Source organism: Neopsephotus bourkii, unplaced genomic scaffold (assembly GCF_033783945.1).
Source record: "Neopsephotus bourkii isolate Nb327-2 ecotype Australia unplaced genomic scaffold, CSIRO-AGI_Nbou_v1 NB_873, whole genome shotgun sequence".
Lineage (NCBI taxonomy): Eukaryota > Metazoa > Chordata > Aves > Psittaciformes > Psittacidae > Neopsephotus > Neopsephotus bourkii.
In genome coordinates this window covers 209,080-235,029 of record NW_026901367.1, presented here as the reverse complement: position 1 = coordinate 235,029, position 25,950 = coordinate 209,080, and the positions used below count along the sequence as shown (strand labels likewise).

At 44.7% G+C, this 25,950-nt stretch overlaps 1 long non-coding RNA gene across 2 annotated transcripts in view; it reads right to left on the bottom strand.

Moving 5' to 3' along the window:
• LOC133214117 (uncharacterized) overlaps window positions 1-25,950 on the bottom strand; it is a 66,268-nt gene that overhangs the window by 3,167 nt on the left and 37,151 nt on the right. For both annotated transcript variants that reach the window (XR_009725993.1, XR_009725994.1), the window contains exons 2-4: window positions 12,955-13,149; window positions 4,271-6,210; window positions 3,665-3,762 (exon numbers count right to left, since the gene is read on the bottom strand). This is a non-coding gene — a long non-coding RNA (uncharacterized LOC133214117). The remainder of the gene's footprint in view (window positions 1-3,664; window positions 3,763-4,270; window positions 6,211-12,954; window positions 13,150-25,950) is intronic.

Here is a 25,950-nt window from a genome sequence, read left to right as displayed (position 1 = left end):
TGTGGAAAACTAGAATAGCCACAGCGCAAGGCGATAATATATAAGGAATAAAGGAAATTAAAGAAGAGAGGGATCTTGTTGAACTCTGTGTAGTCCATACCAGGACAGACCTGTTCGAGATAGTGATAAGTGATGCACATGAGCAGAATGCATCAGGGAAAGCAGGAGCAGGCTGGATATTCGGTCCAACTTCCACACCTATTTCAGAATCCTTTTACCCAAAACAAATCACAATGGTTTGTACCTATATGGGGTTTTTGCTGCATCACCAGTGCGTGGTCGCACCCAGCAAGCCCCTTCTGGGCACCACTGCTGCCTTTTCATCTTAGGGGCCACTGAATCTACTTTCAACATCTGAGTGCAGAGACAGAATCTGCAGGCAAAGGATTACAGAGCATTCCTTGCTATAGTACAGCCCAGGAATAAAAGAAATAACAGGAGAAACTATCACCTTCAGCCGTGGCCTCTGGACATTTTAGAGCTGTGGAAGGCTAGGGAGGGGGAGCTGCAGGTCAAGGAAAGGATAAGATCTGGGTGTCTGGGAATGGGGAGGGAGAAAGAGGAATGTGGTGAAGGAGGTAGAGAAGGAAAAGCAGGGAAATGACAGCATTCAGATAAATTTAGCTCAGAATCCAAACTTCAGGGGGAGGGGAGGCGTTTCCTGCCCCAAACCTCTGAACTTTCTGAGACTCTCCCATATCACGAGTGATTTACCTGTAAAGAGAACTGAAAAAGGGGCGGGGGGAGAAAAAGAGAGAGAAAATGGAAATAAACAGTTCTCTGGTGTTTAAACAATCCTTCCATCCTACTCCCCCAGGGTCAAATGTTCACGCACAAGGACACAAACAAAAAAAAAAGCCAAAGGAAAGAAAGGAAAATCACTTTAAAAAGAGGATTTTTACACAAATGCATTATCCCCATTGTACCAGCTGTTAACACAACGCGCCTTCCCCACATACCTGCTAGTTCCCTAGCTCCAAAGTATTTACTGGTACATCCTGCTTCACTTCACATCATTTTTAAGGGCATTGGTGAGTAATAGTATGACAGCTTTGTAGTTATCAGAACTTTGTTATGTGCAAGCATTTTGGAAAACACACAACAAATGCAAGGCTAAGCTGTAAACACACCAAAGAAACAGAACAAGAAAACAAGTATTAATAATGAATCAGAAGCACTAGCCCAAGAATTTTACTGTGGAAGCTATAAGGTGAATGTATCTATTAGCCGTATATATATATATATGCACATATGTATAATTTCTCACACTATCTGCCTGTATAGGCAGACTGTATAGCAGCCTCTCAGTATGCAGGAACTTGTTGACAAAGACTTCTGCAATAGCCTGTGTGATTTTGCATTATTTCCTTTAACTGAACCAATAAGAACTGCACTACTGCACTCCTGCACTCCTGACCTTTGCTCAGAAGGCTAATTTGAGATTAGGGTAGTCTCAGAGTAAGAAATAGGAGGTGCATTTTTAAAGCATAGAAACATTTGTATAGTAATAGAAGATTAAGGTCAATTCAGTACCAGGATCCTTTCAGCCCCAAACTGCTTTGCTCTTAAAGGGTACTTTGGAAGGACTTTGGTGAGACAATGTAGTATCTTAATATCAGAAAAGTTAAATTCACTCAGCTTTGTCTTTGTGCTGAGTGTTTTAGGGCTTGTAATAAAGATGCTGCCCATGACTTTGAGTTCTTGGTGTCTTTACAGTCACCCAGTAGGACATTCAGAAGTCCCTTAGGAAAACTTACACAAGAGCATAAAATATGTCATGCCAGATAAATGACTCTTTGTGGCTCTTATATTATTCTGGACTAGGACTGAATGTTGCAATACTTAAACCATGTGTAGTAGCCAGGGAATGAATGAGACAGGCTCCTCAGTGGGAGAAGGAGACCCCAAGTGATTTGGGAGAAGATAGGAGGAAAAATGTTTTGATTACAGCTGTGAACATTATGCCAATATACTAGACAGAGCCTGCTGCATGACTCTGTGCCAAAACACAGAGCAATGACTAAGGCCCAGATGAAAAAAGGGACCGAACAGCGGGGGGAGAGTGTGTGGTTTTAATATGTGTGGATTTACTCCATGTGTTCTCAGGCACAGTGATAAACAAATAGAGAAGCTGCATGCGGGGCCAACGGCAACCCAGGCTCCAGCGTCTGCTCCTGGTTCTGCTCCTGCCTCTATAGATTTGTGGCTGCTTGGGTGTGCTGTGCCTTCAGCCTCACCAGGATACACCTGAGCCAGCCATGACTTAAAAGAAAACCTAGTGAAGATGATAAGGAGTTTTCTTCTCAGGTTTCCCTTTCCCCATGTGCTCCATCAGCTTACATTTTCTCATGCAGAGGCTGGAGAGAGGGCAGAGCTGTGCTGTGCTTTTCACTGGGAACAGGAGGCAGAGACGAGCTGTTGTGCTGAAACTGTTCCCTTTGCCATGTAAAGAAGGGACAGGATGAAAAGAGCGAGCTGGAGACCAGATAACTGCACTGCCTTTCTGCAGTGCTGTATACAGAATACTCATATTCAGAGCTGTAATGTTCGAATAGGGCTGATCGTGCTGTCCTACACAAGGGCATTCATGAAGTCAGAAGGAATACTTCAAGCAGTGTGGCTGCAGGTAAAAGACCAAACAGTCACTGCTGCAACGTGGATTTAAGGTCTGTTCCCTCTATTTACACATGTAGATATTGTAACGCTGCTATGCAAACAGTCCTCTGTGGACTTTTGCTTGTGGATCTTATTATAACACGTTCCTGCCTATGAATGGCACCTTTTCCTCTGCAGTATCTGCTGTTGTGCCCTTTGTGCTTTACCTCCTGACTCTCTTCTGGTTTTGTTACTTTTTGTGCTGGCAGGGTTTAAAAAGTAGGAGATGAACTTTCCCTTCTCTTCTCCAAGTGATGCTCACGGCGTGTGAGCTGCAGTTGCATTGTATTCCCTGAACTTTGCAGCCACTGGAAACACGAACAGTATGTCAACTTGTTCCTGTCTTTGCAAGAGAATTCAAGGTCAAGCTGACCAGTGAACTCTCGTATTTAAACAGGGTAAGTCAATGCTCATCTACAGCACAGAAACTGCCTCTAGGAAAGATGTTAACCCTGTGATGGGCCTCCAGACAGCACAGGCCGTGTCATGGCTCTTAAAGCAGTTTGCTGCTGCTGTCAATAAGAGCTGGACATACTGCATATGTCTACCAGGCCTGAACAAGTGTCCCTTCTTTGGATGTGCACCGTGCACTGGAGGCCCTCAAGGGGTTAATACATGCCATTCCCGAGTTCAGTGAAGGGACAGGGAGAGCCGAACAGCGGGAATTTCAGGATGTTAATAGCCTCTTCTCTTCCGATTGGCCCAGAACGAATGCAGGGTACAGTAAATTGTCCTTGTCAGCTTAGCTCACATGATGATATGCTTTATTTCTTGACATGCCTTGAATCTGTCCCTTGAATTTATGTTCAGAAAATAAACACTTCCAGACGGCAATAAAGCATTCGGTTGTAGCTGGCTGTTGCACAGGCTCAAGCCAACCGAAGCCATTTGCTTTAGAGTTTCTAGAGCTTGCAAAGCTTCAGCTCTGTGCTTGTGCTTCCATCAGTTCCTGCCCACGTTAGCAAGTGCCCCCCTCCCTCCTCGGACCTGAGGGGATGTCCCAACTTACTTAGGAAAGCTCCAGAGAGTTTCACTTCTTTTCCATGCATCCTGAAAGGTGACATCAGGCACACAGACCAGCCCTCTCATGTCTCATAGAAGGCAACACTGAGAGAAAAGAAATAACTTAATGGTAGCAAATTGCACCATGAAGATATCAATGATTCAGAATATTAATTCCTTACCATTAAATCCCCCATAAATAGATACCTTTTTTGTCTGATGTGGCTGAGAAAACAGTCAGTGGCTGGAAGATGTTTAGGAATCTTACATGCAATAATCCCCAAGTGTTGCTGACAAACACCCAAATAGAGCTGCAGTGTTAGTTTGCAAGCAGTGATTTTATGGCTATCCTTTCTCTCCTCAGTCCCCCTCGATAACAACAGTTTATAACTGCATAGTAACAGTATAGGGGAGTTTGGCAAAAATCGATGGTAAATGCGCATAGGAGACAACAAAAGAGCAATACAAACAGAAAGAGCCTCGTTACAGCTTTAGTTTATTAGAGATGTGTGGATATTAAAATGTTTCCTTCAACCCAAAGGCACTAGGAGAAGAAATACCGAGTTATATCCACCACGTTTAGGTGTGGGCAGCCAGCACCCAAATACTATACCTGGAACACACCTGAAGAGTCCCATTCATGGGTGGTTTTCATTCTTCTTCCATTTGCCTTCACAATTTCTGTTCAAGCCCATTCCTCCTCAAAAAAGCACCCACGCAGGAGCCCACATGGGGCCAGAAGTAGCTTGTGTGTCACCTGAATGTGCCTGATAGTGAAACTATCTGGCAAGGAGTCTGGAGAACAGCTGGGCTACTGTTCTGTTCTAGATTATAAACTCATTAGGAGATAAGGAGGCAAAACCAGGAATGCTTCAGGTGGGCAGGAGTAAATTCCCATGGATTGCTTGTTGGTGGGAACAGCTGCTACAGTGCTAAACAGGCCAAAGAAAAGAGGTGACCACAGAGGTGGTGAATCTCCCATCTCACAAGTGGGGAGCTGGATGGAGAGCCAAAGCACCTAACATGGGGGACCAGCACAGAAGCTAGTAGTGGGGGACATTCACTGGGACAGTTTCCAGGCAAGACACACACTAGAAAGCATCCAAACAGAGGAGGTAAATTCCTCCTGAACCATTTCTTTCCTTTTTCCCACCACAGCACCAGACTAGAAGCCTCCCATGCATCAGGGATGTGGAGAATGTTCTTGTAGCTGGTTCAGCAAGGATGTTCAAGAGCTTTTATAATTTCACATGAAGCCATAGGGCAATTATGCTTAACCCCCTCCACCCTTCCCTTTTCTCTGGCTATCTTGCTTTATTCTGTTTCTCGTTCCCATCCTTCCTTTTCTCTTCTCTTCCCTTGATCCCATTCAGGGACTAATTCAGCACAGCACTGGCAGAGATAAGTTAAAACAATGAGCAGATTTGCAATTACAGAGCGTTTTAAGGACTGGAAATTGTGTGTGTTTTACAGTCATCTCTTGCCTGTGATGGGGACATTATCTTTGGTAGATACAGCTCCTTCCTTAGCTGCCGCAGCCCCACCCTTGTGCATCAAGTGAAATTCCACATTCACACTAAAGCGCTGCTGTATTTCAAACACATCCCATCGAAGAAGAACCCATATCAAGTTTTAAATGTTCGCTGTACTTTGGCCAGGGCTGATTATCAATGGTGTACATGCCTTCAAAATCCTTTGTTAACGACATACCCTTATTACCATAATCAAACACGCTTAGAAACTTGTCACAGATAAGCAAAATTCTTTACATTCTTTGCCCTGCACTTTCTCTTAGCATCTCTTCCCCATCCCCCTCGGTGACTGCTTAGCTTCTGAAGGTTAAGGGCTGGTAGTGCTGGATACTGAAGTCCTCTGTTTACCCACACAAGCGAAGAAGCAGCAGTCAGAGCTTCCTTACCCTGCCGCAGAAATGACCTGAACAGCGACCTGAAGAGACCACCCTCCTGAGAGAGGAGAGGTCACCCAGCCTCCACGCAGGCTCTGCTCAAGGCATCCTCTGCAGAGAGAGCGAGGGAAGAGACTGCAAATCACCCAAACTGTGCCAAATTATGTGTGAAGGTTTTGTAATGCAGACCGCGGTCCACCAGGGACTAAATTAAGAACATCAAAACCAACACACAGAGAATTTCATTTTATACTTAAATTCAACTTGCAGTGTCCTATGGAATGCATTTATCAAACCCTGTGTCCCAAAGCATCTCGCCACCCAAATAAATTGGGCAATTTGTGCAGAGGGCCATACAAATTTAGCATGAAAGACTCTTGCTTTTAATTTGTTCAGACAGAACATGGACTCAGCCACCCATTCAGGCAGCGTTCCTGTTCGTTCCAGAAACCACCTTTTCTCCCTGTGTTTACAGAGTACCTGTCTAAATAGCACAAAAACCTGATTTAAATGTGAGTGCTCTGACATGAATCAAGTGATTGATAATTAGAGCAAAGTTAGAGATATACTCATCTCAGACAGGGGAGCTTGCACATCACTACATGTCAGCATCCAGTGCTTCTTATCCCAGCGCTGGACCATTTCACCTGAAATTACAAGCCACAACAGCATTTCTCATAAATCTGACCTCTTGTTACATAAATATACAACTTATTACTTGGGGGGGGGGGGGGGGGGGGGTTAGCCTATGAAAAAGGTTCTGCTTTACCCTAGCCTTTAACATACAGATTGTCTTAATTGTAGATTAGAGAATGTTTCTGTGAAATTACTTTTCAAAAGAGACAACCTGCAAAGGTAGTAAAAAACCAGACTAAAATCTCCTAGGGAAGGGCATGAGAACTGCACGGTTTTAAGTACATGCTGTTTGCCTGGTACTCTCTGATGGCTACATCAGGGCTATAATAATATATCAAGCACATTCTTAGGGTTCAGTTAACCATTATGCAACTGGGAAGGATACTTAGCTGCACCATAGGAAGCATACTTAGTCAGAAACAATATTTATTGCCTTTTCTGAAGTGTGGCAATGGAGGCCAAGGTTGTAGGACCTTGTCTTCATGTTGTCTGCTTGGCTTTCAAAGCTGAACCTCCCTAGATTCTTTTCCTTTAGTGATGTTACCAAAAGCTTTCCAAACAGCTATTTGAGCTGGTGTGGAAGGAAAAGGAGTTTCTTCCTCTGGGCAACTGGCATCACAATTAGGCCTATGAGAGATGTGTGGATTCCCAGCAGGCCACTTACAATGACAGCTTTCTCTAAAACCACCCTTTCCCAGTCTGAGAACAGCAGGTTAATACTGAATATATCTTCATGTTACTCACAGTAGTAATGTATTACCACTAGCTGGGAAACTGAGGTATAAGGATTAGCCTATGAAATAAGATTATGGCAATAATAAGAACCTTAAATAAGTCATAAGTCCTGAGGACTACTCCAGCTCTTTACTGCAAAATCAAGCTGACTTTTCTGCAGGTCTTTCCTCTGAGTTAAACAAACAAAAGCCCCAAAACTCCCAAGAACAAAACAAAATCTTGGGCTGGTAGACAGGAGGACAGCACAAAGTATAAATCTGAGAAAAAGTCACTCTCCTGAGTATATGAATATTTGATTACTAAACTTACCAGAATTCTTGCAATGGGAGGCTAAATGTGTAAACAGAATATGTTAACAGAAAAGAATACTGCCCAGGTATATGTAAATATATCTAAGTTATATCAAACAAACATATTCCAGTTCTCCAACTAGTAGGATTCAGTTATTCACCAGATATCAGTACTCATTAGCACTCCCACTGTGGTAGCTGAGCATTAACAAATGTGTGAAGAACAGCCATTGAAAATATATATGTTACTTTAGAAAGTCAAACAACAACTCCTACAACACAATTATTATGTCATTAAAACTCCTGATACTCATCTCATCCTCTGTATTGATCCATTATGACTGCTCATGACCTTGTAAGGCAGTCAAATCCTATCATTTTCTATGACAGGGGACCCATTCCTGATCTGGAGCTCTGATCCAAAATGTGGTTTGAGACAGGCTTTTGCTTCAATAGCCAAAACACTCATGAAAGGCTACATGGATTGGGCCTTATAATCTGACAATGGACTTGGCTACAATACTGTGTTTGTCAGGAGTTACCACACGCTTATAGGGATGACTGTAGTATCTCCAAAATTACAGGGATGACTGTACTATCTCCGACAAGACTGTGTGGGAACTGCAGGTTAATGGTATCTCTTAATGGTGATGGCTGTAATGTAGGTTAATGGGATCATCTTTTCTTTTCCCTGGGAGAATTTGTGAATTCTTCCATTCACTGACATTATTTTTAGCAGCAAATGAAGGATTGGATTCAGACCTGGAGATGTTTTTACCAGGAGGGTTTTTTTTAAGTGAAGACCCCACTCTAAATGAAACTAAACCCGGTCCAATTTCTCCAAGGGGTGGTGAGGAAGGCTTATTGCACAAACTGACACTGGTTTGTCCAGCATGTTCAGTGCTGCCCACATTTTGGAGGGTCCATCTCTTATGAGATGCCACAGCAACCCCTGACAGCACTCCTGGTGGCAAACACACTGATCTGAGCCAAAACCCTGTATGCATTGAAATCTATCGTGTGGGACATCAGAGGGTTTGTAAAGTACTTTTTAGCTTACAGTTGAAGTTTATCGTTGATCTGAAGGCAGATATTCCCAGCCATGTCCCTGTCCCTGCTTATTCCTGTGCTGCCCGCTCTGTCCTGCCCTTCAAGCCTTGCTGGCGAAGATGCTGGAGGGCACGGGCTGTTTGTCCATATGAAACCCAGACTTTGCTGAGTTATCAGAACAAGGCACGCCTGGCTGTCAGCTTATCAGCCAGAGGAGAGGGGGAAAAGAAGACAGACAAAAAGTGAGCGGAAGAGCACATGGCTCTCCTTTCATTTCTAATGCGCACCACTATGGCCCTAGGGGAGGGGGGCTGATGGTTCTGCAGTGGTGAAGTCCACATCCTGGCAGCTCCAGCACCAAGGACCGTAGCCGGTGGTCTAATTCCCCCCCCCCCCCCCCCCCAGTGAGGCTTTGGCTGTGTGTTAATTGCCCGTATTCCAGCCCCATCTCCCATTTACTGATCTCCGATGTGACCCACGTGAGCGAGCGAGCGCGCCGGGTCAGGGCTCGCGGGGGCCAAGTTCAAGGGCACAGGCTGGTACAGACATATAAACAAGGGAATGGTATGTAAGCAATAAAGACATAAAGGTTAGGAGCAGGGCTAGCAGTACAATAAACAGCTGTGATAACCCGGTTTGTTTATAGATAAAGAATTTACTGTAAAACCCACAATGCGCAGGATACATTTGTTAACACTTTAAGGGACATATGATTGTAGATCCTTTTTTTAGTTATTGCTCTGTGTGTTGTGTAAATGTCTCCAAACATCCTATTTTTCCTGTTTTCTTTTAAATGCACGCTTATCACATTACCTAGAAATCTTTCCCTTCAAAACTCGCTCCAAACACTGTTCCACAGGAGTTTAAAACTGCTGATAGCCTGGTCCTTAATACTTACAGCTTCCTATTAAACCCCTCATGTTTCAAGCAAGGAACATCCCTTTACATCCCATTCTTCCTAATTCAGTTTTAATACAAGTAAGTGGAGTAAGTACAATTTCATTAGGGCTCGTGTAATTCTGCACAGCGTATGTTTTGCCAACTTTACTTTTGAAATAGATTTCTGAGTGTAGCCAAGCATTTTGTGGAATTACCACGGTGCTTCTTAACTGTCCTGTGAGGCTCCCATCAGAAGCACAATATATTGTACTGTAACTATTGATCCAAATGGCTACATTTCTAAAGCAGAAAATGATTGTGTAGTGAAAGCAGTGCAGAGGTGCAGTAAAATGCCCTCAAGTATATAAAGACATAAAGATTAAAGTCACCCTGCAGATTCCCTTTAACTCCTGCAAATCCACTGTGTAATGTGTTCTTTTAGGATAAATCACAAACGTTGTACAAATTAACATGGCAGGTGCCTGTGTTCATAAATAAGATTGCTCCTCCCCATCAGCAGGCTGCAGGAAAGTTTACTTTGCTTTAAATACATGCAAAAGCTGTTCAATTCCCAGATGACCCAAAAACATCTGAATACCTAAAAGGCAAAATAACACCCCAAAATTTGTCAGCCAGAACACGTATTCAGGATCAGAAATTGAGACTTCAGTACACAGGATGCCCTAGAGTGTTAATACCAACAATTTTCCGTTCTGTGGCTAAGTCTTCAATAAAGTTTAGATGATCTTAAAGAGAAAATACATAGGTGGACTCCGTCACAGACTCGTTCTCCTCCATAGCACCAAAGTGCCTTTTCTAAACTTTGGAATACACTTTTTAACAGTGTAGTTGTTGTTAGTAGCACGTATGTTATATATGACTTGTAAAAGCCATTTGACTGCAGGACAAATACATCTGCCCTTGCGTTGCTTTCACAATCATTCTTGGGATACTTTTTGGTACCAGGCATCTTTAGCACCTTTAACCTTCTCCTAATGACACCCAAAAGTGGGATACTTGTTGGAGGTGTCAGATAGGGCTCGTAACACACTTGAACAGCATAATCAAGTTCTGACTGTAAGCAGGACTCTTCAGCTTTTCTTTAGCCTGACTAATAAATAACAATGGTATACCAATAAATGATACAATTTAATGCCTGCTCTGAGCCAAATTCTTCTTTGGCCTGTTTCTGCTTCCACTGTAGTCAGTGGATAAACACTCAGGGTGAAATATTTCCCCCAGTCAAGCTGATGGTTGAATTCTCCAGGATTATAGGGAACTGGTAGAACCTAAACAGATTAATCTTTGAAGAAGGAAATCTTTCAGTTCCTGGCTCCTAGCTGTTCCTGTACACAAATAAGGTATTTTGTGTCCGTGTATACTTCAGGAGCTCTGTCACTGAAATAATCATCAGTTGATCAAAACATCCTTATAAGTCAAAACTCTGGCTTTCTCTAGCTCTGGTCAAAAGACAGATGGATGAAAAGGCATTGCTAATGCAAACCCCTATCACGCCTGGGGCCTTTCCCCTGCACAATTATCCTGCCTGGATTACTCCTCCAGGACGGTGGCTGATTTACACACTACAGGAGTGTTTCTCATCTGGGAAACAAGTGCAGCTTTTTAGTTATTCTTTGCACCACAGTATCACCTGCAGGGTTTTGATTGGAGCTGCTGTGCATGGTGCTGCACTTTGCAGGAGGACAGGATGCTCCCTGCCCAAATTACTTCCCACCTCCTTACAGGTGGGGCAGAGAGGTAACACAAAGCTCTAGTAAAAAGGCTGCAGTTCAAATAATACAAATAACAGGCAGTTGTTGTAGCACCCTGCCTGTCTTGCCATCTTCAAGGGCTTTAGGAATCACTGCCCAAAAGAAGCTTGAAGGAACACCAATTCAGTGTGAGAGCTGTAGGGAGCTGCACAGCAAAAGCCTGACAGTGCTGGCCAAATTATTACCTGAAAGCATAAATTAAAGGACAGTGGGCACTCCACTTATGTGGAGTGTGACAGGATGGAGGCAGCAGACAGAGGGCGCAGGAGATGGCATGGAGGCATATATCCTGGGCTGGGGATGTAGGACACTGCTGCCTGCTGGGGTGGAAGGAAATGGGGCTATGCAAAAGCACTGTGTGGGCCATCCACCTGCAAAGACCCTTACAAACCAAAACTACCCATTGCAGGTATGACAAGCAGTGGTAACAAGGAATTAGTTTGCGACAGTCTTGGTCCCTACAACTGCATCTTCATTACCATCAAGGAAAAAAGCCTGACAGCCAAAATAACACCCTGCAAGGTTAATCACAATTCATTTCCAAGGGCCCTGGTCACTACTGATGCACCTGAATTGTGGAGAAAACTGTTTGAAGTGGGGTAATATACTTGTGTCCTTCCACCTGGGCCACCCCCACCCCAACATCTCTGGACTAGAGTGGGGACAAGCACATAGGACACAAGTTGGACAAGATGCCTTCAGGTCCAAGCTCCAGCAGATGCTTTCATCCTACATGTCTGAGAAAGAAGAGAAACCCTCAATGGCTACAGGAGGCATCACTGGAGCTGTGAACTGGCCTTCAAATTAGTGGTTTTGCCCTTCAAAGAGATTAAGAACTGCGAGAGGAAGAACAAAAAAGAACAAATACTCAGTTCTGGTCTGCTCAGACGGGTCACGTATGGAGGGGTCACACGTGTGCTGGGGGATTGCACTGCATTTCCCTTTTGAAACTGGCTGCTCCAGCTCTTTTGTGACTATTATCTGTGGATTCAGATTTACAAGATTCCTCTCCTGGCCAATAAAACCAGGTGGGAAATATAAAGATGTCCATAAATGACATATTTTCATGCTTTGTGCAACCCGTCCCTGCAAAGCGCTTCTGAGCAGCTAAGCAATTTACATCTAATAGCAAAGTGTTTTTTAATCAGTCGGATCAATTTGTGAAGAATTGGTACATTAGGTACAGCCATATAGCAGAGATCCTTATAGCCAAGGTTTAAAAGTAATTGCTCCCTGACCCACTGAACACAGTATTACTATAGAAGTTTGTATTCTATTAAGAGTTAATAAGTGACCAAAATCTAGACTAATACACTGTCAGGGTTAGTTATCATTACAGGTTCTTGCTATTTTTCCAGTGCCTTTTGCTCTGCCATTCTCACTACGTATGGAAAACCTATATCAAGATGGTTGTCATGGCAATGAAAAGATTTGCATGTGTCTTATCTATCTATTTAAATACCTTCTTATGGTTTATAACTACTATAATACATCCCTCCAGCCCTGCTCATTGCTAATTTAGAGCTAGCCCAATGTGTCTGAGGTCAGCGATACCATCGGAAGCATGTTGTCTAGACAACTCTGAAGCTACTGTCCAGGGGATAATTGTTTTATGCAAATTTAAAAGTACAATGGTGACATGCTCATCCATGACTTGTGCAATCCACTTGTGCTGGGGCTGGACCTGCAATCACATACCCAGCAAGAGCATTTTCTGCTGCATCCACCTCATTGATTTGATGGCGATTTCTTCTGGTCAGGCCTGAGGGTGATTTGAGATGAGGCTGATGCTCTAAGAGTCACAGTAAAAATCTGCTCTATAGGCATGCCAAAACCTCTCCCCTGAGAGCTCTCTTGGCACGCAGTCATGGCACAAACACATCAACATTTGGGTTTGGTACCAAGTGTCTTTTGGGAGGGTATTAAATTTAAAAACCAACTTGGCAAAGATTTCAATGGGTTGGACTAAAATGATCCAGACCTTCTACCTGCACAAATCTGAGTTCTTCTTTTCTCTATATCTTCATACCTCAGATAGTTCCATCAAAATACACTGGACTGAGTGTGCTCTTTGAAAAGATCTTGTGGAAGACAAGGAAATCTTATGCATGCAGAGCAGAAACCACTCTTCATCAACTGAGAGATTAATACCTGCATTACCCTGCTCCCCTCTTTTCTCGTTTTCTCCTTCAGGCATTCATGCTTTGCTGCTACATTCAGATGGCTGCAAAGGTAAATACGGCTATTACTGCCTAAATCCATAATGCACACAAGGCAGCGTGCAGTTTGAAAACACAGAGAGGTAACAACAACCACCACCATGAAAGGATACCTCTGAAATCCAGCAAACCAGACTCTTCATTCCTGTTTGACATCCCTGACTCAGGGTTGTGGCTTTTCATGATATCCACAGATTAAAACTACTTTTTCAAGTACATCAAGATCTTTGGGTTTATTTTCTGGCAAATTGTATATTGTTGCTACCAGAGATTAATACTAATACTGCAAATGTTTAATAATTTGGTAGTTGACTGATTTGTTACAAGTATTTGAACCGCTTGACCACACTTCCAGGTTAGAAATGTCTTTTTCCTCAAGATAATTTATATTGGTATTCACAGTCTGAGGAAATGCCACCTATTCCTGCAGCACTAAATCAGGAACCATTTACCCTGCCAATACAGTTAGAAGATGTTTACATGCAGGACTACGTTCATTGTTTGACTAATCTGGAAGGGGTAGATTTTCTATTGCATTTCGATAGCTCATCTGCTCCGGATTGTTGTGAACTTTCTAAAGATGTGTTTTCACTTGTAATAGCAGATCTTAGAGTGTAGTAATCCGGAGCTGAAGTTTCAGTGGCAGATTTATTCAACTAGCATTTTTGCATGAGGCATTACAGCAAACATCATTTTATATGTGCGAGCGCGCGTGTGAGCGTATAAATATATTATACATATATATGTATCTGACAAAAGCTTGCAAAGATGATTTCTGCAATTCAGTAAACGGAGGATTTCAAGTGAAACCTCAGTTTCCGGGTGTTTTTCATAATGGATTTCACAGCAGATGACCTGACAGCTAATCTCATGGTCTGAATTGCGCTCTGCCGCACATAGCCAAACAAACGGCCGCCAGACCCTCAAAGCATCATCCTGCTTTCACATGCCATGGCTGCAAGTCTGCGCCACTAATGTCCAGGGGTCCAGACTGACCTCCTCACCCGCTGTCTGGGAAACATTCCTCCTCCCAGCAGCTCATTCTTGCCGACAAACAGAGCAGGACCAGTGGGCACTTGCTGAAAAGGGACAGGCGAGGGGCCGTGAATGGAGCGTGTCTGGTACAACAATGCCAGACAATGGCTGTGAATGGGGTTGCAAACCGTGCTCCTGTTAGAGGGGCTGCCAGCAGCTTCCCTGCCCCCTCTCCCCTTCCCTTTAAGGGTCTGTTCCCCTTTCATAAAGGTATTAGACCTCAAAGCCATCACAAACAGGTGGGCAAAGTCAATGGATGCTGTGTTTCAGAAGGGGAGGGCACTTGTTTGCAGTGCCTATGGCTATACGATGTCTCCATTGCACCTCCCTCCCCATGCCACATGCTCTGTGTGCCATTAGAAAGGGTGACAAGGACAAAAGCAAAGCAAACATTCAAGTGCAGGCACTGCTCTTGCACCTGGGTGAGGGCAACAGCATCAGCATCGCTCTGGAATGGGCCACTGGCCCTTGGTTTTGGCCTCTCTGAAGAGCAAGACAAGCGCACCACTAATGAGGTGTGGGGTTCAGACCTGGCTTTGTTTCTCTTTAGTTTGAGTCATGGTTTTGGGAGGAAAATGGAGGAAAAAAAACTCACATGTATCTACACTGACATACTTCTCCCATCTAAATCACAGTGAAGGCAATGACTTACTTAACAGTGAAGATATATGCAGAACATGCTGAAAATGTTTAACAGGATACAGCTAAGCTCCTGTCTCATTTATGCTCATCCAAATCAAGGGTAACTCTTCCACAAACAGTGAAGGGAGTCCAGATCTTACTGGTGAAGGCCAGCATCCTGTCCAGAGTGCTAAAGAACTGTGGAAAGTATTTGGGTGTAAATACTGCCTTTTTTGGCAATATCATATCTGAGAATACAAAACTTTTCCTTGGAAACACTGAATTAAACAGAAGACATATTTCTAAAACTTATTACTAGTACTAATCTTTAGTGATCATTGTATCTACAGGACAAAAAGCCTTTGGTATTGCACTTTCCCTCTAGTCCACAGTGGTGCAAAAATGAAACAAAACCAAGAATTTATGGAGCCACACAGCAAATACAGTGTGAAACCCTCCTCCCAAGAGCCTCTGTGAGCTTCAGAAAGGCCAGTCTGGGTATTGAATCAAAAGCAGTGGGAGCTACATGTCGGTAACCCCCTGTATACGCCTTAGCAATTTGGGATTTCTAATCTTGGGAACCCACTGGTAGCTCTTGTACATTTGCAGATGCCCTTTGGGAAGGGAGTGACTGGGTCAAGGAGGATGATAGGGATGGCTGAGACTGGGGATCTTACTAATACACAAAAAACCCTTCAAAGACTGGGAGCTTTCAGGATCAAAGGCACCCCGGCTGACTGATTTGTCCATCTTTGCTTCTCTGTCTGCAGAGTTCTGCATGGGTCTATCTGCAAAATGCATGGGTCTATCTGCAAAATAAAACTTCCTGCCCATATTCTAGGCTGTTTCCCAAAAGCATATTTCCCAAAAGCATATTTCCCAAAAGCATATTCTGGATATTTTGGATAACCACAGCATATAGGATGTGGTTGTCCTGACTGACCTCTATCAGCAGCTAGTTCAAGCCAGCTAACAAAACTGGGGGTGGTCATAGTGAGGGGCAGACTGCAAGAGCAAGTGTGCTCCTACTTGGGTCAAGGCATAGAAGGCATCTACTAGATCCTCTCCTGGTGTGAACAGGAGGTCAGCACAAAAGCCACAGTTTGCTGGGAAAGCAGCCTGGCAGCGTAAGGAAAAATCGAACCTCAAATAAAGTAAAAAGGCACTTGGGCTGCAGAGCCCAGTGCTGGCCCCAGCTGCATCATGCACAGCAGGCAGAAAAACCCAACGTGACCATCCATGGGGTGAGCCCCAGACGAGAGGGTCCCAGTGGGTCTGGTCCCACAACATCCACCTCCCTTGGGCATCGTCCCCCCCTTGCCAAGGAAGAGGCTGGGATCTGCCATGTCCGGCTGAGCCCTTCTGCTAGAGCATCCCTGGGGATGGTGGGCAGCTGGGGGTGAGATAAAGCAGACTCGAGGCTGTTTTCTCTTACGCAGGGGGCTGGCCCCAGGAGCAGGAAAGCGTAAAGGTGGTTTAAAAACCACAGCTTTTCCTTTTTGTTGTTGGGTTGGGGCTTTTTTTTTTAACCTTCTCTGAACATCTGGGCCTCTCCTGGAGTGTGTGCTGTGGGCAGAGCAGATCCTCTGGCCCTGAACCTGCAATGCCCAGAGGAGAGCCAACGCTTACGCGACTGCAAGCAGATAAAAACACTGGAAGGGGGGGAAGGTTAAAACAACAAAGGGAAATTTGTATTTAAAATGCATGCTCCTATTTGTTTAAAACAAATCTTTCTGCTATAAACAGATTTTAAACGCCTAACAGGAGCTAGGTTTGCTGTTTAATTCAGTGAGGTGCTGGTGCATTAGTCTAGGAATACGCCAGACTGGAGGAAAGTAACGCAGCTCTACCTATGCATTTGGAGGTTACACCCCTGAGCAATAGTGACCTCTAAAGCCTTACATCCTGTGGACAAAGTGACCTCCCTTCTACCCTGCTCATATACCCTGCTCTACCCAGCCATCAGCTCCTATCACCCTGGAGGCGAGACAGGGATTGAAGGAGGGGAAGAGCCTTCCCCCTCCTCCCTGCGCTCCTAACCAGCTAAGTTTTTGTCTCGTTATGCCTTTTAACACAAGTAAATCCAAATAACTGGGCAGTAATGAATTATAAATGGAACAAAAATGAATATACTATTAATACTACTCCCAGAAGGGGATAAAAGGGATCAGCAGCTTTATCCCGTGGTGCAGCTGAGAACTGACAGGCAGGCTGGGCTGACATTCAGAGGCCACTCTGTTTTCATAAGGGAAAGAAAAATCCCTGGCGAAGACAAGGTGATATTTTAACCCCGTCTGCAGCCCCGTGCACCATGGCTTGATCCAGCAGAATGTGGCTCCTTCCCCAATATTGCTGTTTATAGGAGTCAGAGTGCTAAAATGGATGCAGAAAGGATGCTCGCTTTGCAGGGGAACGAGCATCCCTTGCTCCTTTGGTGAAATATGCTTGTGTAAAAGAGGGAATAAACAGGATTTGGTGCTTAACAATCCCCAGGGCTTTCAGTACTCCTGCAGACTGACCCCTGTGGCTGCTCCAGGGCGGTGGGGAGGAACAACAAAGCCGAAAGCACAGCCTGCCCCAGCATTGACCTTCCCACAGCCAGGTGCCGTGGGGCACCCGGGCCTCCGATAACGCCCCGGCACAGCCGGCGCTGCTGCGGCTCTGGAATGCCGGGAGATAAGGGCAGTGTTGTCTGAGTTATTCCCTACAGCCAAGTTCAAGAGAGGGGAAGGGGCGCAGCTGCATGGTGAGAGAGCCCTGGCCTCCTTCTCACTCTCCCCAGAGCAGTTAAGGGGATCCATAGGGATCACCTCTGGTTTTTATGTTTAACTCCACTTAGAAGGATGCATCCAGAAAGCACCGCAGACCCCTCTAATCCTCAAGCATCGGTGGAAGCGAACTGGACACACAAACTGTGTTACACACTTTAAAGCGTAGTTAAACTCCATCAACTGCTGAAATCTGAGAGGCTTCAGTCCAAGGTACAGGCACTTCCACAATTTTTCACTTACTCAGATTCCAGGGAAGTGTTTGCCCTGAGAGTCTGCGGCAGAGGCTTAGTCCTGCTGCATTAAAGCAAGCGTGAAGCTTTACCTTGACATGGGTGGGACCGGGATGGAGACACCAGCAAATTCAGTTCAAAATGGATTAAAAAGTTTGGAAAGCAGCCAGGGGTCATTTGTGACTTGGCTAATTTGGGCAGAGAAGAAAGAGGTGCTTCAGTTTGAGGGTGTTTAACTGGAAGTGCTTGAAAGGGGACAGATTTTCTTCTTGATGAGCAAATGCTTGGGCAGAAATGAGCCTCTCCAATGCACTTTCATCATCATCTTTGTCTGTGACTTGGCATGATCAATTTTAGGATAAATGGATCACTCTCAGGTTAATCTTTCTCTCCCCTGCCCCATGGCAGAGCAGGCATGTTCTGCCTGCCAGCACCCCAAGGAGACACTGAGATAAATAACCACATAGGGATTGAAGTTAGATCATTGGTAGCATTTTGAGCAAAGGGGGTAAAAAGAATCCTCCAGCCACGTCAGATGAAGACGATCCAACACTTCCCAGAGCCCTCGGTGACACTAACGCTGTTTACTGTTGTGCTTATGTCACTCTTCACCCTTACCAGGATTAGATCATTTGAAATAACAAATTGCCATTCCTTCACCAATACTTTGGAAGCAGCACCAGCCGTGCCTTTGCTCCTGTGCCTCGCAGCCCACTGATATCTATGCATGGCTGATCATTTCATGGCTAGCATCAGGCCACTGTAGCAGGGAAGCGTACACACAAAACGCAGGCAGCGCCCAACCAAACTAATGCAGGGATAAAAGCAACCAACATAGCTCTTTTCACTGCCCAACAACCAAGAAATACAAAGCTCACCTTCAGCATCTAATGCACAAATTTGAATTAAAAACCTCTTTATCAGGTGCACAGTTTGCTTTCAGGTCTGACCTTACCCACTGGAGCTTTTCTTGCTCAAGAGAAAGCCACCCCTGACCATCAGGATTTGCTCACTTCAGCACATTCTGCTTCCTATTTAAGCATCTGTGCATGGGTGGCTGTAAGCAGCTTCTCTTCCTGCAGCTGAGGTGCAATAGGGTTCATGGGTCTGGTGAAGAGCAGGTTGAGCAGGTGCAGGTTTGCATCACATGAGCCGAACCAAGATGAAGTACCTGTCTGCGATGCTTGCTGGTGGTCTTGCCCCTGAGCTTCCCTGCCCTCCCAGAGACATTCCCACCTGCACGGTGGTGGGACACTGCCCCTGCCACTGCACGACACAGGGTGACACAAAGGGAGATGTTTGGAGCCAGGTGATTAATGGGGCTGGATTCTAGTCTCTGTGCCCGCATGGAAACTGGGGGCCTCATGGAGCCAGGAAGAGATGCTTTGTACCCTGAGGCTGGCAGCAGTGACAAACTGTCCTCCAGATGTTGCTCATGACCTGATGTCCCCATCCTGCTACTGTGCTCAGTCGTGCCCTGCTGCACTACAGCTCAGCTGTCCCAGGACAGCCAGGTACCCCCAGCCATCAACAGCAGCTCCCCATCCCACAGCCAGGGTACCACCGTAACCATGGAGACCAGCCCAGCTATGATCACCATGGAAACACCCAGCAGTGCTCAGGTTGGTGATGCTCAGGCACCGGGGGGAGCAACAAGAGGGCTGTCCCCCCACAAACCACACAGGGGTGAGAGCAGGACCCCAACCCTGAGTAAACCAACAAAACCCAAGCAAGCATCGCAGTGGAGATGCAGAAATACTGCGTGTCTCTTTGTCCTCCCTCATGTGACACATTCTTCCACCAAGATTAAAGAAACCCCAGAAAGAGGAAAGAAAACATGGCTTTTCTTGTCAACACTGAGTGGTACCATAAAACTTTGTTCCAGATACGCTGGTTGGCTCCAGCTCAGAGCAGCACGGTCCAGTGCTGCTGTCTTGCAAGAAGAACAGAGCCCTCAGGTCTAAGTAAGTACATAAAAAGCTTAAAAAGCTTTTAAAAAACTTTCTCCAGAGGATACTAAATGCTAACTGTCACCACTGCTGCTCTCACCCATGTTTTGCATGAGAAACAAAGTACTCGTTTCCACCAGGATAGAGTCACTGAGGGTTCATGTTAGGATACATACGTGTTTATGTACTGATGGATTTAGTTACTACTTTACTGGATGTGCACCCAGCCTTAATTGTCAGCCTGTACCCACTTAGATCATGGAAAAGTGAGTCAGAAATTACTAGGAATAAAGTAATTTCTGAATGATATTTCTATTACAACTTAAAGAAGCCGTCTATACTCTGGGCTCTGTCGGTAGCACAATATGGCATTGCCCCTGACCATGGGTAGCAGGGGAATATTCCAGTAATTATATCAAATCCCCAGTGCGTTTTGAGGTGAACTATCTAGAATAACTGATTTTAATAGCAAGTTACTCTTCTGTGTCATGAGAAAGGAGTGAATGGGCTGCAAGTGATGCAATGGGGGGACCTGATTATGCCAGGACTGGGGGGTTACCTGCCTCGTGAGGGATTTTATTACCAGGATCTATACACACACACATGCACACAACTTGGGGCCCACCACCACAAATATCCCGATCCTCACCTCTCTGCCTGAGGTTGCTGCTTTACCTCAACTGCCTCCTCTGCACTAACCTGCCAGTCTTTCAAGGAAAACGGCATTTCTTCCAAAAAGAAAAGTGAAACAGAATAAAAAATGTCAAATTTGAACTTAGGGCACTAAAACCTTGGTTTATATTTTAATGGTGAAAAGGTCTCCTTTGCTTGAAGAATCAAACCACGTACCCCCACCTGGAGCCCTCCAAACCCTACAGAACTTGAAAGAGATAAGGAAGTTCCGTTTTCTTCCTCTCTGCACCCAAATGTCTTCTCCTGACTGTAAAACCTGCAGGGACATCCTTGTGAAATCCAAATTCACAGAACAAACTTCAACGCATTTAAGCTAATATTAGCATTTTTCATAACATTACAATGATTGTATTGTGCTATAAAACCTTACGAATTATTTAAAAGGCACTTTTTTCCTGCTAATATTACCAACTAGGCAGATGACTTGCACGATTTCAAGGCTACAAGTGGTGAACTGACCAGTTGAACCAGGGTTTGCTCTGTTGGCATCTACAAGATCATTGTTATGACAGGCAGCCTATAGCCATGTACGTTCCTGACAAATGTTATCTTGCAGGGATTCAGAGGTAGATTTAAGACAAAATATTAAGCTATATCAGGTGCAGAGTGATGCTAAAAATCACCATCCACATAGTGGCTAAACAGATCCTCAATCAGTCAGCTTAGAAACAAAGTAGCCCCAGAATCCAAGTTTTCTGGATCCAACTACAATTCCTAGGACAGGATGGAGTTTAATCATACATAGGATTTCTACAACCAGAAAAAAAACACCCCTCAAAACAACCTTAAAACACTAATCCCTAATTTTAATATATTTTACGAGCAAAAATACCTTTTTTCTGTTTTTATTGTACAGTGCAATATTTACTGAATTATTTCAGTAGTAAAAGATAGTTTAGCTTAAAAGAGTATTTGGTGCATCCTCTGCACTCAGTACTTTTACTACCTACTGGTTTAATTACATAGATCTTGTCCACAAGGTCAGTAAGAAGAAAATTAAAGGGAGTCTGATCCTGGTGTACTGTGACTCTCTTTCCCCACTTTAGTACTGTTAAAACTGGTTTTCCATTGCAGTATAATTTGTATTCACTTTAGAGATACTTCATGGAGCATGGAGAAATGTGGGTTCCATTGAAGATGGTGCAAGCAAGTTCTAGCTAAAAGGGTTTCTCACCTGGCATCAAGGAGCTGTGTTATTAACTGAAATCCAATCTGGAATGACAGGCAAAACCCTAAAAACTGGTTATCCTTAGTGTTGTGTGCACAAATTTCCTGATTTTCTGCCTGACTTAAAGAAGTAGCAGAAATTAAGACTTTTGCCTTGTTCTTCCTTATGTCAATTTGATCCTATGGACAATGCTAGTTGTCCAAGTAATTCACAGGACTCTTGACTGTGGTGTGTAAAATTTGACATGCTGAATCCTAAGGTTGCCCCAGGGCTGCGAAGAGTGACCATCACGGAGTAAGGACACATCAGCAGCCCTGTACCTTGTCAGCAGTGTTGTCTTTACCAAGGGCAGATTGATCCACCAAAGGACGGCTTTGGTCAAGGAAGAGGGTCCAACATCTCCTAAGTGGCCTTTGGCCAGCGCAGTGCTCTAAAGGCTCATCATCACTGAGGTCTTGTTTTGGAAAGGCGATTGCAAAGCAGGTGTCGTGGTTTTCTGCAGGACTATGGGGTCAGGAAGGAGAAATTTTCCAAAGCAAAATAATCAGAGTGAAAAAAAACCCTTAAAAAGGAAGCAGGCTGCACGCAGGAAAGCGTATTTCTTTGAAAACACCTCAGGAAGTTATGTTACTTTAAATTTCTCAGCTGCCGCCCTCTGAAGAAGCACGCGTTTCACTTTATCATGTAAAGGAAAGAGTAGATGGAGCACCATAAATCGGAGTTGTGCTTACGGCGAAGGTGCTGTTTATCTGCCTGATATTTAGACTGACCTTTGCTGGGTTGTGGAGTTTGTCTGTCTGCAAATCCTCAAATCTCAAACAGAGAACACTCTGCCGAGAGCCAACTGACCCGCGGGGAGATGAAATATTATCTCCTCCACTGTATACAACTTCTTCCCCAGGAGCCTCACCAGCGCCATGGTTTGTCTCCAGCCTCTCACAGGGTTCTGTCTGCCTCCAGCCATCACCCAGGGGTGCTCTCCAGCTCTGGTGATTCCCTCTGTGCCAGCACCATGGTTTGTGCTTGGGCTGTTCGCTTTTGTCTGTTTGATCAGCAGACACAAATCCTGGCACATGCTCACCATGTACTAACTCCAGTCCCAGTTTATCCCTGATGTTGCCCATTTCTGCTCCCACTGCTTGCACTCCGTTGCAAAACCTTGGTAAAGCCCCACAGGGGGAAATGTCAGAAGTGAAAACACGCAGCTCCGATTTCATTTTACCAGCTCCATTTTCCCCAGTGTTGTTTCATTCCCTCCTTAAAACACTGTAGTGTTTGTTAAATCATCCCTTGGAAGATGATCATCAGACAAAGATGGCATCGGCGCTACTTTTGTTATCCCGAGGAAAATGTACTGCTGTTTTTTTGCCAACCATCTCCATTGCCAGTGCTTAAGATTCAGTGCTGGAGCTCGTGCCTTCCCCTTGCTTAGCCTTCCAAAGCCTTTTGCAAACATTTAAATAAACAGCCCTAGGAAGTAAGTATTAATAAATACATTTTACAGAGCTCGATTTAGTCCAGCCAGTAGGAGTTATGCACACACGAATTAGTAGCAGACTCGGGAAAGCAGTCCATGTGCTTCGAGTCCAAGTGCTGCCAGACAAAAGCTGGCTCCAGTCACTTCCCAAGCATCCCAGGAAAATGGGCTCTCACTTCACCAGCCAGTCCCTTTGCAAACTTCTTTCAAGGAGCATGACCTCCCATGAAAAAGTGAGGTTCACCAAACTGAGCTGAAATCAGCAGTACCCTGATTTCATGAATGGTTAGGGCTGGAAAAGACCTTTACAGGTCATCTAGTATTCGATCCATCCAGGAAGCTCCATCCAGTGCAACACCTCAGGTCCTTCCTGCCAGCTGCAGGAGGAATCCCCTAATGAGTTAACAATAAATGAAGCAACAGGCAAGATTTGTGAATGAACAGGCCAGAGGACTGTCAGGCCAATCTTCACACAATGATGGCTTATTCACAAAAACTGGGCTTTGAACAACCTAATTAGTACTACGAATACATCATCTGGACAGTACTGAGAAAAGTGAAATATGTCGCAATAGCCAAAGCTCTTTCTATTGTTCCCAGATATCAGCTGAGCAGCCAACAAAGCCTCCTTCCCCAGCAGGAAAAGGGCACTGCAGGCTCTGTGTGCTTCTGCTTTTATAATGTGGGGACACCCCAACAAATACCCCAAATGGATGTGCATCCGGGCCCTTTCCTGTAGTGCAAACAAGCCCATGTGTGATACCCCCATCCTTCAAGGGCCAGCACTGGTGATGGCCACAGTGATCACTCCACTTCCTAAAGCTAAAGCCCAGGACTAAAGCTTAGCCTTAAAGCCCTTTTTAAAGGTGTATTTGGGGATACAGTGCCTGTAGGCAGCAGTTACCCAACCACCCATCAGTCCTTGATCAAGTCCCTTCAGCTGATTCCCTGCACCAATAGCAGTGTGGGGCTGCAAGAGGGTTATTGCATGCCATGGGGAGAGAAGGGACTGCAGCAGTTTCATCCATCATCACAGCAATCAGAGAGCTGAGCTCGTTTCCTTTCCCACTGAGGTTTTCCCTGTCCACTCCTCCGCTGGTAGCTTCCCTGCCACCAGCCAAAAGTCAACATGGCAAGACCCAAGTGCGAGATGGAAGAGTTAATCCCCAGCATTTAAGCCCAGGTGGAGCTAGGGAAGACTTTCCTTCTTTAAAAGTACAATTGTTGTTCAGTTTCCCTCAGGTACAGATTCATTAGCTCTTAACTGGCTTCCTTGCTTGCTGACTACTTGTGGAAAAAGCCATTTACCCTGGTGAATGTCAAGGTTAGTTCAAACCGTCCTTGTCATCAGCCTCTCTGGCAGAAGGTCAGGGAGAAGCTTTCCTCAAATGGGCAGCATCAAACAAAGCAAAGGCTGACTTAACTCACTGAAGGAAAGGAGACCTTCCCTGGGAGGTGATAAACATTCCCCTGGGCAAAGAGGACAGGAGATTAACCTCACTCTGTCCTCCCAGCTCTTGTTATACTGCTTTTTGCTAGCAACCTGTGTGTCCCTGGGGCTGACCGCATCCTCATCTCCCTTTGCTGGGCAAGATCAGATGCACCCACCAAACCTTGCAGGGAAGATTCAGACTCGAAATATGTTATCCCAGCAGCAGCTTATGTCCCTTTTATTTAGATATTTAAACTTTTAATTGAATTCTTACACCTCCAGCCCCACAAGCTTCATCACTAGGTCATATGGGAAACATTACAGCACAACAACAGCCACCCGTTTTATACCAGTTAGCTTTGGTTCCTATAGTACACGCTGTGATGTCTTCAAGGTGGTGGAGAACTATTCTATATATGCAAAGAGAGGCACATGTGGTACTTAATGAAAAAGAAGAAATCCTGCAAAGCCTCTGTACCCTTTTGTGTGCTGTGAGTAAGCTGGCTCAAAGGATAATTAATGTTAAAAGGAAATAGTTTTTGAAGTAACACTTTTGATAAGAATACTATGGGCAAATTACAGGAAAAGCTCTCCTGCACCTGGAACGGGTTTCGTCCACAGGGCTTTAGCATAAGAAAATGAATGGGAAAACAAGAGGGGAGACTTTCGGTGCTCCTTTCATGCTCTGCATTCACATGGGAAGAATTAGAGGAATTTTTTCAGCAAGAGGGAATGTGGGTAAATTATAAATGGCCTCCTCACAGCAATATACTGAGGTTTTGACCGCTCCATCTTACAGCATTACCAGCTCCTTCTAGGGTTTCACTCTCAGCTCTGCACCTTTTGAGGCCACAGCATATGTGCCAGCCCCAAAGGCCAGAGAGCTACCTCTGCCACTCTGATGCCCATCTGAAGGGCCTGGGACCACAGGAAAGCAAAGGATGTATGCATCCTTGTTGCGGAAGCACAACATAGAGCATGGCAAACACTACAGACACTGCAAGGAAGAATAAAGACTAAGGAAGTAAAGTCTCTGTTTTTTAGATGTCTTATAGCATTTCTCAGCTGAGAGACCAGCAGCCCTCTTGTAAAAAAGATCATTAGAAATCTTAACACAGAAGGAAAAGCTCTTGCAATTATGCAGCTTCAACTCAAAATCTTTTCAGAAATCGTATTAGCTTTTGAGTTCTCTCATTCACCTGTAAGACACTGGAGAAGCTTGGTTTGAGAGTTGTGCTGCAGAAGAGCTCTCTTGTAGAGAAATACTTACCTACAGTCAATTAGACATTAGCCAGTGCTTTGAAGGTTAGAGACTCTGAAATTCTTCAAAGCAAGGTCTATTTTGAACCAGTATTTCAGCCGAGGTCAAACATGACACCCAGACCTCTCCTCAGACGTCTCTGCCCTCGCGACAACAAACATGGTTTGTG